Source organism: Triturus cristatus, chromosome 1_2 (assembly GCF_964204655.1).
Source record: "Triturus cristatus chromosome 1_2, aTriCri1.1, whole genome shotgun sequence".
NCBI lineage: Eukaryota > Metazoa > Chordata > Amphibia > Caudata > Salamandridae > Triturus > Triturus cristatus.
The window spans coordinates 156,051,019-156,069,864 of record NC_140580.1 but is presented as its reverse complement, the minus strand read 5'-3'; positions in this window follow the sequence as shown (position 1 = coordinate 156,069,864).

The following is an 18,846-nucleotide window of genomic DNA, read 5'->3' as shown; positions in this document are numbered from 1 at the left end:
ATTTGGAAAGGAATAACAAATGGTATGAATCAATTTATATAGAAGAAGAAGAAGAAGATTTACAAGAAGACACAGAAACACCAACTGGACAAATTGAAAAAGTGGACAAGTCAAAGGAAGAAGAAATTTATGAACATTTTAGCATACATCCTCTACATTCAAAAGAAGTTTTGGGAGACAATATTGATCTGTTTCAGATGAAGAAAGCAAAAGGAACTCCCGTGAGTGTATGGGAGGAGAGCTTGGAAGCTCGATGTTTTCCCCAGCTGTTTCCTAAAGGAAAAGGAGGACGATACGATGAACGTCCAGAACAGATTCCAGCTTCTGAGTATCGGACTACAAGACTATATGCAGAAGATCCCAGATTTCGACAAAGTATTCCTTATTTGTTCCATCTTTTATTTGAAAGCGACTTGTCTGCACTATCTTATGCAGTAAATCACATTTTAAAAAGTGGAGTACATTTACAAAATGTGTCTGCTAAGGATTTTATGGAGAAAGTGCAGCACCGAGATGATCATTTGGAAACACAACTGATCAATCTGATGGCTTGTCAGCGTGGGACAAATGAATATTGGTACCGACGCCATGGTGAATTAAAATGCATGTTACGGAATTTAGGAACACCAACATGGTTCCTTACCCTAAGCTGTGCTAAGTACGCTTGGGATGATTTACTGGATTTTCTACGAGAGGCAAATTCAAACATTAAAAACATTGAATACAAGACAGCAGGAGAACTGTGCTCATTGGATCCGGTTAATGTTTGCAGATATTTCAATCATAGATTTGAGGCTATGATGTCCTTCATCTGCAATAAAAAAAATCCACCCCTTGGAGAAGTAGTGGATTTCTTTTGGAGAAAAGAGTACCAGGCAAGAGGTGCTCCTCATATTCATATGCTGTTGTGGATCAAGGATGCCCCAAAGTTTGGAACAGATACTGATGAAGCAGTGTTATCTTACATTGAAGAATATGCAACATGTGCTATACCAAAAAGCACAGAAGAGAAAAAGTTAAAGGAGCAAGTTTTACGTTTCCAAAGTCATCGGTGTGGAAAATACTGTCGACGGAAATACAAGAGCAAAGATAAATACTACACTAAATGTCGATTTGGATTTCCTAGACCTGTTCTTTCAAATGGAAGAGTAAACAGTTTTATGTCATCTGTGAGACATACTATCACAAGAAAATCACCTAAGAATACCTACAACCTTAAAAGAAAAGAAGAATCAAAAAATATAAATGACTACAACCCAGTCATTTTATCCATGTGGAATGCTAACATGGATATACAGTATGTAGCTGACAATTCCATTGCTGTTGCTCGATATGTAACGTCTTACATTACTAAATCTGAAAAAACTGAATTGAAAGAAATGTGGGAAGAGATTTCTCACGAGAAGACTGTCAGTAAGAAGCTGTACAGTTTCAGTTTAAAGATGTTATCGCATCGAGAAATTGGATCCTACGAATGTTCAGATAGGTTATCTTCTGCAAGTCTCTACTCGAAATCAAGAAGAATAATTTGGGCAAGTTTAGGCCTTGCAGCAATGAGAAATCGAGTACTGAAATCTATTGGAGAAATTGAATATTTGGCCGAGAATGACCCAGAAAGTACAGATATTTTGAAATCAAACATGTTGGACAAATATTATCCAAAAAGAAGTCATCATCTGGAGAACATGTGTCTCTATGAAGTGCTGCAGAACTACATTTATTCGCGGAAAGCCGCAGAAGACATCAACAATGGAAAATATAAAGTCATTGGTGAGGAAGGATGTTTGGTGAAGCAAACAAAAGGAAGTTTGATAAATCACAGGAAGCTGAGTAGCGACACTACTGACAAAAAGGAATTTTACCTCTTGGCTCTTTTACAGCTGTTTAAACCATGGCGTACAGAGGATGAACTACTGGGAGAATTTCAAAGCTATGAAGATTCTTTTAATGCTTGCAAAGACAGCATACAATGCAGTACATTCTCAACTTATCTGCAAATGTTAAATGAAGAAATTGAACAGGAAACTACAATTGCAGCTGAAGTAGCTAGAGACAGTTCTCAAGACAGCCAAAGTTCAGGAACACTCAGTCAAGATCCCCTAGGACAACCAATCGTTGAAAATGAAGCATCAATAGCCATGAATGAAGTGGAAACGGCTATGAATCAAGCTCAAGAAGAATTTATAGACTTACAAAGTTTGGAAAGACAACTGAATGAAGAGCAGCAACAAATTTATGAAGAGATCAGAAGCAAAATTGATCACGGATTTCTACATGAAAAAAAAGAGTGCTCATGCACATCATTTCATCCAATCAGGATGTATGTAAGCGGACAAGCTGGAACTGGAAAAAGTTTCTTAATAAAAGTCATCAGAAGCTACCTACAGCAAAAAACGGATTCTACTTTGTCTTGTGTGGTTACTGCTCCAACTGGGTTAGCAGCATATAACATAAAAGGAATCACCTTACATCGTTTGCTAATGTTACCAGTGGAGCATGAGAACAAAATACAATACAACAAGCTAACTGGAGAAGCATGCTTGGAAGTTTCAAGAGTATTGAAGAAGATGCAAGTTCTCATTATTGATGAGGTGAGCATGGTATCAAACTTAATGCTTGCCTTTGTGCATTTAAGAATGCAGCAAATTCTAAGGACAGACTATGACGTGTTATTTGGTGGAAAACATGTCATAGTTTTTGGGGATCTTCTACAACTTACTCCAGTTAAAGGACAACCAGTGTTTAATACTGTGACACATGAAGACACAAAGAAGTCATTGGGAAGCATCGGTATTGCAAATATTTGGTCCTTCTTTGAGTACAAGGAACTTACTACTAATATGAGGCAAGCAAACGATGAAGAATATGGAAGTATTCTGAAAGATATCAGAATTGGACTACTCACAGAAGTTGGCAAAAAAGCATTACAGAGTCGGCTGCTACATAATTTATTTCCAAAGGAAGAAATAGTTGCAGAGAAGATATACAAGAACATTGCAGAAAAGAAAAGTGTCATCTGCTTAATGCCAACTCTACGTGAATGCTCAATATTCAATGAGGAGCTTTTAAAATTGGAAAAGGAAGATATCAGGAAATTGGAAGCAGTGGACAAAATTGAGGATGGAAGAATTACTATCACATTAACAGGCACACTGAAAAATAAATTGGATTCACTAGAGAAGAACATTTCCAAAACAGCTGGATTAGAAAAAAATCTATATGTTTGCATGAACTGTAGAGTATTTTTAAGGAGAAATTTGGATGTTGAAAAAGGTTTAGTTAATGGAGCTATGGGAAGAGTTGTGGGGTTTATTAATTATCAGAAAAAAGATGGAATTGAATGTTTAAAAATAAAATTTGATCAGATAGAAGAAGTTAAAGACATTTGTCGTTGTTCAGTTCGTTTCATGCTTGTGAAAGACTTATATGTACGTAGGAAGCAGTTTCCGTTTTCTCTAGCATATGCTGTAACTATTCACAAGTCTCAAGGATTGACTGTAGATTGTGCTTTTGTGAACATTGGTTCAACTGTGTTCAAAGAAGGTATGGCTTATGTAGCTTTGTCACGAGTGAAAACATTATCTGGTTTATTCATGATAGACTTTGATGACTCAAAAGTTAGTGCTGATACAAATTGTGTAAAGGAGTATAATAGATTAAGAAGAACCTATGCTCCTCATTTAGGTCAGTATCCTGTGTTGGAGAAACGTGTAGTTTCTCGTAAAAGGAGAAATGAGAATATCTGTAATGAAGATGTAGAGAGGAGGAAAAAAAAGAGGAGTGATGTAATTGCAAGCAAAAAGAAAAAGGAAAATGAAGAAGAGGTTGTAGGATGTCATTTTGAAAATAGCTCTGGTGTCAACTGCTACGCTAATGTAGTGCTGAATGTTGCATTTTATCTGGAAAGTGTGCAAGAGCAGATAATAGTAAATCAGAGAAAAAGATTCTGTTCTGAGTTGAGTCTCCTTTTTCAAAAGCTGAGTAATGATAAAACTCAAATAGAAAGTGCTACTGAAATTAGAAAACTTTTAGATGTATGTTCAGGACGAACACAGTTTTCTCAAAATGTACAGCAAGACGCACAGGAATTCTTGATGTTTTTTCTTCAGGTACTGGAAGAAGAAGGGGTTCCCATTGAAAATATGTTTGGTGTCTCTTATAAATGGGAACATAGTTGTGAAAACTGTTACAATACATGTGGCTCTAATGTTGATTCTGAAAGGTTTATTTATTTAACATTGCCAGAAAGTAAAACAGTCACTTTTGCTAAATTAGTTAAAGATGCTAATCATAGCATGGAATGCGGTGAGTGTCAATCTGAAATGTTTTCAACGTTAATTTTAAAGGAATACGGACAGTATGTAATTTTAATGATGCAACGATGTAAAGCTGATGGTTCAAAATTGGATACTTTAATAAAGAAGTTTACAGGACAGCAATTATCAATTTCAGGAAAAACTTTTGTAACAGTTGCAATAATTTTCCATGAAGGACCTACTGTTACTTCTGGACATTACACAGTTTATCTTAAATGTGAAAAAGGCTGGACACTGTGTAATGATTCAAAATTGATTTTCAAGCAACGTTTGCCTTTTGATTTAGCAAATTCCTATCTAATCTTCCTGAAACCAAAATTTTAGAGAGACTTGGCAAGATCTGTACAAAACAATTTTACCATTTTTTGGGATTAGCATTGGAATTTTCAAAAAAAATGACTTTTCAAATTATCATTTGGCCTAAGGGAAAGTTAACCAATTGTAATGTGGACTTTTTTAATTTTTAATGAAACTTTCGAAAACCAAAAATTTAGAGAAAATCGGTAACATCTGCACAATTTAAATTTTGGAATGTTATTGGATTACCATTGGAAATTTATTCAAAAAAGATTTTTAAAATTACTATTTGGCCATGAGGAAAGGTAAACAATTGTATTGTGGACTTATTTAATTATTAATTAATCTTTCGGAAACCAAAATGTTACAGAGAATCGGTGAGATCTGTACAATTTAAATTTTGGAATTTTATTGGAATAACATTGGAATTTTAATCAAAAAAGAATTTTAAAATTACTATTTGGCCTAAAGGAAATGGAACCAGATGTATTGTGGAGTTATTTGAGATATATTTTTGTGATTATACTTCGGAAACAAAAATGTCAGACGGTATTTTAAAGAAATAAGTATTGATATTAGATGATATTTTTTTAGAATATTATGGATTTCTATAATGTTATGTTTAAGTGAGAAGACATTCTGGGCTTTTTTAAAACAATCTTTGAGATTGTTATTTTTTTTTTGCCCGCTGTTAAATGATGAATGCAATTGCTTTCACAATTTATAGTGAAATGCAATATATTCTGAAAACAGCAAAAAAAAGGCAAAACATTTTTGGGGGAAAATATGTAAATATGTGTACTGTATTATAAAATGTTTTATTAAATATTAATACTTTTTTCTTTTTTTTCAGATTGAGATAGAAAATTTTCGAAAACTTGAACCATTTTTAAAGCAATAAAAATTAAATTTTAATTAATAAATAATTTTTTGAGTGGGTATGGTAAGTCAAAAATGTCATGGTCCCTTTTTTCCACTTCTCCACAATCACATTTTCAGTTTATCATTGTAGTCTCTCAAGGACCTTGTAATGTGATAATTGATTTTTAGTGTTTTTCTTAAAAAAAAAAAAAAAAAAAATTACGCGTGCCGTACGCGTACGGTAAAAAAAAAAAAAAAAAGTAAAAAAAAATATATAAAAAAAAGTTGAAAGGTAAGGTTGGCTCTTAAAAGAGCCGTTGTGTTCATGCAGGGACAGAGGAAAGAAAGAATGGGAATATTAGTCGGTACGACAAATGTGCTGATCTATTAAATTGTTCACTAGGGCAACACTGGTCTCCCTATGTCAAATTAGATCATGACAAGTGGCGCACCGAATTAAAACCCTCGCAAACCGATGGTTGGTTTCCAGAGGACGAGAAAAAGGAGATGCTCCCCCCACAGATGAAGGGCTCAGCTGACCTGCCGAAGATGGACTCGGCCCTGCAGATGATGGACCAGGCTGAGCTGCTGTGGATGTGCTTGGTTGACTTACTGAAGGGTTACCTTCAGTATGTCGAGCATATGTCCTACCGTGTACATCTTGAAGGTGTCTCAACATGGTGTGATTCCCGAAGGAATACTTCTTGTTGGGATTCCCTCTTGAAAGTACACGGCCATAAAGCTTACAAGTCACTAAGGGTGCATTTACCTTTTTCTTGCCCTCTGGAAAAGAAAAATACTCCCATATGAAAGAGCTCTTTTGTTTCCTCCTTCTCTGCCTCAAGGTAGTGCTGCTAGCCTCACTCTCAGAAGAGTTCTGCTGTTCTGCCATCTTATCACAAAGACAACTCAGCTCATTCTCCTAAGGGATCACAAGCAGAAATGAGGGGAATGGGTGTGGTGTAGGAGAGTTCTAGAACTGAAAGTAGTTTCAACCAATCAAAAGTTGTGTTTCTTGATCACATGACCCACCGTGCGCGTATGTTATGCTTACGGTGCGCTTACGATGCGCTTACGGCAAAAGTACGCATGCGCGTAAAAAAGACACGCGCACGCGCGCATGCGCAAAACAGGCACGCCCCTTCACTTCTGCGTAACATGCGCGTGCAGCGTACGCGTTACGCGCTGCACGCGCGTGACGTACGTCTACGCAAATTGCGTGAATGAACGCAAACAGCGTAGAAATCTAACGTTATAAAAGCAAGACGTGCGCTTCGCGCACGTTAACAAAATAATTAAAAAAAAAAAAAAAGGGGAAAAAAACCCACTATGTTATACTAATAAATCTTACCTGTTTAGTTTAAAAAAATGGTAAAAATAAAAAATATACTGTAGAATTTTTAAAATTTAACCATAGTCTTTAAAAAAGGATAGAAAATTAAAATAAAAATATGTTAAAAAAATTGAAAAAATAAGAATTAGCATTTAAAAAACCTTGCAAATTCACTGAAAAAACCATGGGTTTCATACACGTTATAGTTAGGAATTAGCATTTAAAAAACCTTAGAAATTCAATGAAAAAAACAAAGGTTTCACACATGTTATAGTTAGCTGGACATTTCACTCGTAAAAAACCAATGAAATTCCCCCGTTATAGTTAGTTCAGCTAACTATAACTCGCGCGCCCGCAATGCACTACTGATGACGTCACATATTACATCACTCATGACATGGTCACTGACATCACTCATGACATCACTGATGACATCTCAAATGACATCACTGATGACATCACTGATGACATCATCCTTGTGATAGAGTGGCAGACCTCCTCTTCCCCTAATATAACCTTTGATACACACATTAAAAAATAGAGACTAAAATTTTCAAAACAATGGACATACCAATACCAGTTACAACAACCTCTTAAGTAATTCTAAGAACCACATACACATCCACTCATTCACCAACAGTCCTATACAGTCACTCATACATGCACTCACTCATCATATGTTTTCATACACCTATACATCCTGTTACACAATGCCACTCATCCATAGAGTTACTCACACATACTCACTCATGCTAATAAAGAAACAAACATACATTTATTAGCTTATACAGTTATACACACACCACCACACTTACTTCTACGGAAACTTACACATACTTAGTCTAATAAACAGTGATTTATAGAAACACATACTTATTCATACAGGAACTCTTTCAATCTCTCACTCTCACATATACTCACTTATATACACCAATAGTCACATATACTAGTTTAATAGATATGTAGTTACTCATAAAGACACTATTGAGACAGTCATTCACTCACTAACACACCCATACACACACTCATCCACCCATACAGTCCTGCACACATGCTGTCTTCAACACATACAAAGAGTGAATCACTCATTCATGCACCTATGCACTACGTAATACCCCCCACCGAACCATACAGACACTCAGACTGATACTCAAAAAAACAACTAATAACCTATATAGACACCCATGAAGCTAATCACCAACCCATGCAGCCACTTATACACAAAGTGAGAGACTGATACAGATATTTTCATATTTAAACATTACTCAGTAAGCCATGTATTCACTATGATACACTTAATCAGTCAGTTACACAATACATTTTTCAAAAACAAAGCATCCATTTAGACACTTATATACCCATTTATTCTTCCATTGACCTTGAGATATACATATATAAAACATATTTAATTTTCAGAAAAACACACATTCACTGGATGATGTCATCAGTGATGTCATCAGTGATGTCATTTGAGATGTCATCAGTGATGTCATGAGTGATGTGAGTGACCATGTCATGAGTGATGTAATATGTGACGTCATCAGTAGTGCATTGCGGGCGCGCGAGTTATAGTTAGCTGAACTAACTATAACGGGGGAATTTCATTGGTTTTTTACGAGTGAAATGTCCAGCTAACTATAACATGTGTGAAACCTTTGGTTTTTTCATTGAATTTCTAAGGTTTTTTAAATGCTAATTCCTAACTATAACGTGTGTGAAACCCATGGTTTTTTCAGTGAATATATATATATATATATGTATATAAATATATATACATATATATATATATCTATATATATATATATTCACTGAAAAACACAGGTTTCAGGGACGTTATAATTAGTTAGACATTTCGTATAAAACCTGAGAACTTTTTCCATTATAGTTAGTTGAGCTAACTATAACTCGCGAAACTGCAATGCACTGCTGCTGACATCACACATTACATCATTCGTGACATGGTCAGTGACATCCCTGATGACATCTCAAATGACATCACTGATGACATCACTGATGACACCATCCAGTGACTATGTGTTTCCTTAAAGTTTAAAAGTGTTTTATATATATAAATGCCAAGGTGTCTTGAAGAATGAGTGGGTGTATGAGTATCAGAATGGATGATTTAGTAGGTGTGTGACTGACTGTATGTGAGTGATTAAACATGTCTTACTGAATGCGTGGGTTAGTGACTAAACTGTGTGAATGACCATATCAGTCTGTTAGTTGGTATGTAAGTGGCTGCATGGGTTTGTGAGTAGCTATATGAGTGTCTATATGGGTTATTGATTGGTTGTCTGAGTATCTGTATGGGTGCCTGGGTGTTTGTGTGGGTGAGTGGTGAGTGTGTGACTATATGCATAGATGTGTGAGTGGGTGATTCACTGGGTGTATGGGTTCAAGACTGTATGTGTGAAAGGATGTATGGGTGGGTGAGTGTGTGTGTATGGGTGTGTTGTTGAGTGAATAGATGTGTCAGTGGTACATGTGTGAATAATAAAATACGTGAAAGGCTGTATATGTGAGTGTTTGAGTATATAAATGACTATATGTGAGAGTGAGTGATTGTGAGAGTGACTGTATGGATGAGTGTGTGCTTGTATCAGTGATTGTATAAGAGAGTAAGTAGGTGTTAGTATCTATATGAATAAGTGAGGTGGTGTGTGTATAACTGTATATGTGAGTAAATGGGAGTGTGATTAATTCTTTGCATGACAGACTAGGTGTGTGAGTAACTCTATGGATGAGTAGTGGTGTGTGAGTGTCTGTATAGGTGTATGGGTACTTATGATAGTTCTGTATTGATGAGTGAGTGCATGTATGATTTACTGTATGGGTGAATGAGTGGATGTGTGTGTAGATCTAGGAATCAGTGAGTTGGTATGTAGTAACTGATATTGGTGTGTTAATGGTTTCAAAAATGGTAGTCTGTATTTAAAAGTGAGTGTATCAAAGGTCCTATTAGGGTATGAGGAGTTGCATCAGATTATCACGTGGATAATGGTGTCAGTGATGTCATTTGAGATGTCATTAGTGATGTCACTGGCCATGTCATGAATGATGTAATATGTGACATCATCAGCAGTGCATTGTGGGGGCGCGAGTTATAGTTAGTTCAACTAATTATAACGGATGAATTTCTCTGGTTTTGTATGAGTGAAATGTCCAACTAACTATAATGTCCCTGAAACCCCTGTTTTTTTTTGTGGATTTCTAAGGTTTTTTTAAATGCTAATTTCTAACTATAAGGTCCCTGAAACCTGTGGGTTTTTCAAGTGAATTTCTAAGGTTTTTTAAATGCTAATTTCTTACTATTACGTCCCTGAAACCTATGTTCTTTTCAGTGAATTGCAAAGGTTTTTTAAATGCTAATTTTTAACTATGCCTACAGAGGTAGGACATGTGCAGAAAGAGGAAGAAAGGCGCAGAATGAAGCAAGAGAAATGCAGAAAGAAGCAACAGAAGTCCAGAAAGATGAAGAAAAGTGCAGAAAGAAGCAAGAGATATGCAGAAGAACCCACAGAGGTGCAGAAAGACGCCCTGTTGCAAAGTCATCCTGTGCCCCCAACTTTTTGCTGACTGGTACTGGTGGAAACCGACTCTGACTAACGAGTCCTGGAGCCACTTCCATGCTGAAAGACACTTAGAATACAGTGAAAACACCTACATATATTAGGGTACACTACGGGTTGGGGTACCCCTGTGATTTACATGACCTCCCTAAGGCCTTAGTGCATAATAGGGCAGGGAGATTAAAACTACCTCTAACTCAAAGGTGCAGAAAGAGGCAAGAGAAGGGCAGAAAGAAGCATCAGTGGTGAAAGAGGCAAGAGAGGTGCAGAAAAAAGCAAGTGAAGTGCAGACAGAGGCAAGAGAGGTACAGAAAGAGGCAATAGAGGTACACGAAGAGGCAGGAGGGGTGCAGAAGGAAGGAAGAGAAGTGCAAAAAGAGGCAGGAGAATTGCTAAAAGAAGCAACAGAGCTGTAGAAAGAGGCAAGAGAAGTGCAGAAGGAGGCAAGTGTGATGCACAAAGAAGCTAGAGCAGTGCAGAAAGAACCAACAGAGGTGCAAAAAGAGGCAAAGGGGTGCAGAAAGAGGTAGGAGAGGTACACAAAGAGGCAAGAGAGGTAAAGAAAGAGGCAGGAGGGTACAGAAAGAAGGAAGAGAAGTACAGAAAGAGGCAAGAGAATTGCTGGAAGAAGCAACAGAGGTGTGGAAAGAAGCCAGAGAAGTGCAGAAAGAGGCTAGTGAGCTGCAAAAAGAAGCAACAAAGGTGCTGAATGAGGCTCAAAGTGTGCAGAAGGAAGCAAGAGAAGTGCAGAAAGAGGTAGGAGAGGTGCACAAAGAGACAAGAGAGGTACAGAAAGACAGAAGGGGTGCAAAAAAGGAAGAGAAATGCAGAAAGGAGCAACAGTGGTGCTGAAAGAGGCTCAAAGTGTGCAGAAAGAGGCAGGAGAAGTGCAGATAGAATCAACAGAGGTACAGAAAGAAAGAAAGAAAGAAGAACAGTGCAGAAACAGACAGGAAAGGTCCAGAAAGAGGGGACAGGGGCAAAAAGAGGCAAGAGAGGTGCAGAAAGAGGGAAGGGGGTGCAGAAAGAGGCAAGAGGAGTGCAGAAAGAAGCAAGTGAAGTACAGAAAGCAGCAACAGAGGTGCAGAGACGCAAGAGAGGTGCAGAAACAAGCAAGGGAAATGCAGAAAGAATTGCTGAAAGAAGCAAGAGAGGTGTAGAAAGAAGCAAGACAAGTGCAGAAAGAGGCAACTGAGGTGCAGTAAGAAGCACAAGCAGTGCAGAAAGAACCAACAGAGGTGCAAAAAGAGGCAAGAAGGGTGCAGGAAAAGGTAGAAGAGGTGTACAAAGAGGCAAGAGGGGTACAGAAAGAGGCAGGAGAGTGCAGAACAAAGGAAGAGAAGTGCAGAAAAAAGCAACAGAGGTACACAAACAGTCAAGAGAGGTGCAGAAGCAGGCAGGGAAGGTGCACAAAGAGGGAACAGGGATGCAGAAAGAGGCAAGAGAGAAGCCGAAAGAGAAAAGAGGGGTTCAGAAAGAGGCAAGAGGGGTTCAGAAAAAAGCAAGTGAGGAACAGAAAGAGGCAAAAGAAGTGCAGAAAGACACAAGAGAGATACAGAAGCAAGCAACAGAAGTGCAGAAAGAGGCAAGATAAGTGCTGAAAGAAGCAACAGAGGTGTAGAAAGAAGCAAAAGAAGTTCAGAAAGAGGCTAGTGAGCTGCAGAAAGAAGCAAAAGAGGTGCGGAAATAGGCACAAACGGTGCAAAGAGAGGCTATAGGGATGCAAAAGAGATAGGAGAGGTGCACAAAGAGGCAAGAGAGGTGCAGAAAGAAGCAAGAGATGTGCATAAAGAAGCAACAGAGATGCTGAAAGGAGGAAGGGGTGGAGAAAGAGGCAAGAGGGATACAGAAAAAAACAAGAGAGGTGCAGAAAGAAGGAACAGAGGTGTAGAAAGAGCCAGCCGGGATGCAGATAGAAGGAACAGGTGTGCAGAAAGAGGCAAGAGGGGTGCAACAAAAGGGAAGAGGGTTGCAGAAAGAGGCACGAGGGGTACAGAAAGAAGCAAGAGAGGTGCAGAAAGAAGCAACAGAGGTGCAGAAGGAGGGAAGAGGGGCGGAGAAAGAAACAAGAGAGGTGAGAAAGAAGCAACAGATGTGCAGAAAGAGGGACGCAGATGGAGAAAGAGACAAGAGGGGTGCAGAAAGAAGTAAGAGAGGTGCAGAAAATAACAAAAGAAGTGCAGAAAGAAGGAACAGAGGAACAAAAAGATGCAAGAGGAGTGCAGAAAGAGAAGAGGGGTGCAGAAAGAGGCACAAGGTGTGCAGTAAGAAGCAAGAGAGGTACAGAAAGACACAAGATAAGTGCAGAAAAAAGCAACAGAGATGCAGAAAGAGGGAAGAGGGGTGGAGAAAGAGGCAAGAGAATTACAGAAAGAAGCAACAGACATGCAGAAAGGGGGAAGAGGTGTGAAGAAAGAGGCAAGAGAAGTACAAAAAAAGAAATAAAGGTGCAGAAAGAAGCAACAGAAATGCAGAAAGAGGCAAGAGAGGCAAGGAAAGAAGCAATAGTGGCTTGCACACCATTAGTACCAATTTAACACCCACATTTAGCAATAAGTAACAGGTGAGCATTCTAGGTTTACAAAGGACATCCACCACGCTATAACAATTGTAGCTGCATTTTTGGTAACGTCTGATCCGTCTGAGCTACAAACAAGGCTTTTTTTGTTCAAATCTGCAGATTAGGCAGCAGATGATGAATTATGTGGCTAATGCAGAAAATGTATAATTGTGCAAAAGTTGGTGCAGCCAAACAGTTGCATAATTCCAGTGGCCATGCTCATCCCTCAAACTAGGTCCAAAAGGCCTCCTCAGTGATTCCTTCTTTTTTTGTCTCATTGAGTTCATAGTTTAGCCTCTATGGAAACAAGGAAGACTAAACCTGAGGTTACCAATCCACAAAACAGACTACCATACCACATAATTACTCTCCATAACACATAGTACCCACTCAACATAATTCCTATAAAATAAATACCACATACTTTCTATCCACATAATTTCACTGCACAACTTACCATATAATTCCACTACACACAGTGTACAACCACTCCACTCCGAAAAACATTAATCAATAAATGTGAAACCTATAACATTGCAAACACTTCCTTAACTAGTAGTCACGTTTGCAGAGTGGTGGAGAAAGGGTGCTGGGCCTCCAACCAGCGTTCAGGAATTTCACTGTGTAGGACTTACAGGAGGTACCAGGATGGCGTCTTGGCCCCCAAAGTCCCTCATGAGTAAATTGGACTTCTTCCTCATCCTGTACTCTGCCAGGTGGTGCGTTTGCAGAGTGGTGGAGATAGGGGTGCATGGCCCCCGAAGACGTTTTTAGCAATCCCACTGTGTGGGATTTACTGGAGGTAACAAGAGGGGTAGTTGGACCCCAAGGACATCCTTGGGCGTCAACTACTCCTCCTATTACCTCCAGTAAGTCCCACACAGCAGGATTGCTAAGTTGTCATAGCATGCCATGCCCCCTTTTCCCCACCACTCTGCAGACGCACTTCCTGGTGCTCCCTTGGATTGGGATTTAAGTCCCCGTCGCTGCTGTGGGTCCTTAGGGGCCAACTAGCCTACCTGATACCTCCAGTATGTCCCAGATAGTGGGATTGCTAAAAGCTGGACACAGGCCACAGCCCCTTTCTCCACCACTCTGCAAAAGCCCCTCCTGGCGCGTTCTAATTTGGGGTATTAAGTCCCCTTGAATACTAAGGGTCCCTGGGGGCCAACTAGCCCACCAGGTACCTCTAGTAAGTCCCACACAGCTGGATTGCTGAGAGTAGTCTGAGGCCATGCCCCTTTTATATACCACCCTGTAAACACGCCTCCTGGCGCAGTGCTATTTGGGGGATGAAGTCCACTTTAGTCCTGAGGTCCTCAGGACACAAGAAGACCTCATGACCTCATCGCCCCACCAGCTGTGCGCTAAGAGCTGCATTTGCAGAGTGGTGTAAAAAGGGACATGGCCTCGAATCACCTCTCGCAATACAGCTGTGTTGCGCTTACTGGAGGAACCTGGTGGGCTAGTTCATCCCCAGGGACCCTCAGTATCTGTAACTGTCTGGCACAAGTGGCTGCAATTGTGAACCGCTGAAAATTAAACTGCAATACATACCTCGTATCCACTGAGAGATGACACCTACCAAGGTAAAATAACGTTACGAGTGCCAATAACAGAAACAACATGAATTGGGAGCAGTCCTTATTTGCTGTTTATTAGGCCACCAATCGTGGCGTTTTGAGATGTATTTAAACACTCTACATGTACCATGCCAATAGTCAACCAACATCATTGAAAAGGGTGAGTGTTGGGTGAATAAATCCAGTGTCTGGAACCCATGAGTGCTCCTCATCTCTGTGGTGAGAGGTTTGATGGTGGAGATATATATATATATATATATATATATATATATATATATATATATATATATATATATATATATATATATATATATATAATGCAACAAAGAGGCAGAGAACTCTGGGTAGTCCTCAAGTATAGGTGGAAAGCAGCTCCTGTATAGAGCACCCTTAACACCAGCAACACTCTAGATCTGCTCACCTCAAATGTGTGCTTTTCTATTAAAGTCTTTAAGCATAGGATTAACACACTGGCACTGTGCTAATCCTATGCTTAAAGACTTTGATAGAAAAGCAGACATTTGAGATGAGCAGATTTAGAGTGTTTCTGCTGTTGAGGGTGCTTTATACAGGAGCTGCTTTCCCCTTAAACTTGAGAACTACCCAGAGTTCTCTGCTTCTTTTTGGTGTAATGTATGTGTCACTCCATGCCTGAAAGGGTATTGTTTTGCGATAAAAAAAAAAATATATATATATATATATATATATATATGAACCAACTTTGGAGACCCGCGAAAACGGAAGGGTAACGGTGCCACCGAAGACTGGACTTCGGCATGGTTCCTACTTGCCTCGAAAATGGGATCGTTTAAGACGCAACTTTACCTTAATCTCATACATCAAAAAAACATTATCCACCGGAGTTTGAAATGGTAAAGAACATCAAACAGCAAGGACCAAGATGCATTTCAACAACTCATCTGGAGGCCCACCAGGGGGCAATCACGATAAAAAGCGGTAATCATTGACTTGCTGTTTAAACCTCTAAACTACACGCAATGTTTTCAGCTCACCTCTGATGAAGGTCACTGCTGACCGAAATATATTAGGACTAATTGAGCTGCTGAAAATAAAGGATTTAAAAGTTGCGGAGTGCGGCTGTCTCTCTCCTGCAAGGGAGGTTTGAATTGATTTTACACGGCGTGGTTCAGCCGCCAGCAATGCACCGCCAGCGAGAGCGCCGATCTTACCCGACACATGAACCAACTTTGGAGACCCGCGAAAACGGAAGGGTAACGGTGCCACCGAAGACTGGACTTCGGCATGGTTCTTACTTGCCTCGAAAATGGGCTCGTTTAAGACGCAACTTTACCTTAATCTCATACATCAAACAAAGATTATCCACCGGAGTTTGAAATGGTAAAGAACATCAAACAGCAAGGACCAAGATGCATTTCAACAACTCATCTGGAGGCCCACCAGGGGGCAATCACGATAAAAAGCGGTGATCATTGACTTGCTGTTTAAACCTCTAAACTACACGCAATGTTTTCAGCTCACCTCTGATGAAGGTCACTGCTGACCGAAATATATTAGGACTAATTGAGCTGCTGAAAATAAAGGATTTAAAAGTTGCGGAGTGCGGCTGTCTCTCTCCTGCAAGGGAGGTTTGAATTGATTTTACACGGCGTGGTTCAGCCGCCAGCAACGCACCGCCAGCGAGAGTGCCGATCTTACCCGACACATGAACCAACTTTGGAGACCCGCGAAAACGGAAGGGTAACGGTGCCACCGAAGACTGGACTTCGGCATGGTTCTTACTTGCCTCGAAAATGGGCTCGTTTAAGACGCAACTTTACCTTAATCTCATACATCAAACAAACATTATCCACCGGAGTTTGAAATGGTAAAGAACATCAAACAGCAAGGACCAAGATGCATTTCAACAACTCATCTGGAGGCCCACCAGGGGGCAATCACGATAAAAAGCGGTGATCATTGACTTGCTGTTTAAACCTCTAAACTACACGCAATGTTTTCAGCTCACCTCTGATGAAGGTCACTGCTGACCGAAATATATTAGGACTAATTGAGCTGCTGAAAATAAAGGATTTAAAAGTTGCGGAGTGCGGCTGTCTCTCTCCTGCAAGGGAGGTTTGAATTGATTTTACACGGCGTGGTTCAGCCGCCAGCAACGCACCGCCAGCGAGAGCGCCGATCTTACCCGACACATGAACCAACTTTGGAGACCCGCGAAAACGGAAGGGTAACGGTGCCACCGAAGACTGGACTTCGGCATGGTTCTTACTTGCCTCGAAAATGGGCTCGTTTAAGACGCAACTTTACCTTAATCTCATACATCAAACAAACATTATCCACTGGAGTTTGAAATGGTAAAGAACATCAAACAGCAAGGACCAAGATGCATTTCAACAACTCATCTGGAGGCCCACCAGGGGGCAATCACGATAAAAAGCGGTGATCATTGACTTGCTGTTTAAACCTCTAAACTACACGCAATGTTTTCAGCTCACCTCTGATGGAGGTCACTGCTGACCGAAATATATTAGGACTAATTGAGCTGCTGAAAATAAAGGATTTAAAAGTTGCGGAGTGCGGCTGTCTCTCTCCTGCAAGGGAGGTTTGAATTGATTTTACACGGCGTGGTTCAGCCGCCAGCAACGCACCGCCAGCGAGAGCGCCGATCTTACCAGACACATGAACCAACTTTGGAGACCCGCGAAAACGGAAGGGTAACGGTGCCACCGAAGACTGGACTTCGGCATGGTTCTTACTTGCCTCGAAAATGGGCTCGTTTAAGACGCAACTTTACCTTAATCTCATACATCAAACAAACATTATCCACCGGAGTTTGAAATGGTAAAGAACATCAAACAGCAAGGACCAAGATGCATTTCAACAACTCATCTGGAGGCCCACCAGGGGGCAATCACGATAAAAAGCGGTGATCATTGACTTGCTGTTTAAACCTCTAAACTACACGCAATGTTTTCAGCTCACCTCTGATGAAGGTCACTGCTGACCGAAATATATTAGGACTAATTGAGCTGCTGAAAATAAAGGATTTAAAAGTTGCGGAGTGCGGCTGTCTCTCTCCTGCAAGGGAGGTTTGAATTGATTTTACACGGCGTGGTTCAGCCGCCAGCAACGCACCGCCAGCGAGAGCGCCGATCTTACCCGACACATGAACCAACTTTGGAGACCCGCGAAAACGTAAGGGTAATGGTGCCACCGAAGACTGGACTTCGGCATGGTTCTTACTTGCCTCGAAAATGGGCTTGTTTAAGACGCAACTTTACCTTAATCTCATACATCAAACAAACATTATCCACCGGAGTTTGAAATGGTAAAGAACATCAAACAGCAAGGACCAAGATGCATTTCAACAACTCATCTGGAGGCCCACCAGGGGGCAATCACGATAAAAAGCGGTGATCATTGACTTGCTGTTTAAACCTCTAAACTACACGCAATGTTTTCAGCTCACCTCTGATGAAGGTCACTGCTGACCGAAATATATTAGGACTAATTGAGCTGCTGAAAATAAAGGATTTAAAAGTTGCGGAGTGCGGCTGTCTCTCTCCTGCAAGGGAGGTTTGAATTTATATATAGATATATATATATATATATATATATAATCACACCAATTCTCTGCTTCGCGGCAGAAATAATGAAGCGCACTCACTTCTCAGCAGAAGTTATAGCAGATTTATTGTCAAGGTCTCGTCAAACCATACGCGTTTCGCCTTCACATGAGGCTTGTTCACGGGATGTTAAAACAAAGTAGAAGGGCATCTTCTAAAAGCATGTAAAAGCAATTTTGTAATTTACATGGTAGAGTGCCCATGCAAAATGCGATACATAGGAAGCACGATCTTCGAAGTAAAGAAGAGGATTCTTGAACACATCAGAGCCACAAATCATAAGGATCGCACAAATGCCATAGCAAGACCAATGGAAACGCACCATGATGGCAAATGGGAATCCTTACAATACTGGGCTTTAGAACAGATCCCATTGACGGAAAGAGGCGGAGATCTTAAGAGAATCCTGAGACAAAGAGAATCGAAACACATGCTCTCATTCAGAACCTTAGATCCGAGGGGTCTCAACCAAAACGAAGAACTTTATGTACACCTCTAAAAACACCATCGAGGAAAAGAAGCATCAGTTATCTCATAATTAAATACTCACTAGAGAGGAAAAAACATTTTAAAAAACATCTAAAAAAACATTGAGAGATATGATGAAAGCAGTGCAATAATATGATCCATTACTAATAATGGCTAAAAAAATGCTGAACAAGTGAAAATAAAAACTCACCAAAGAGTAAAAGAACTAATTGGCCAACAAAGGACAATAA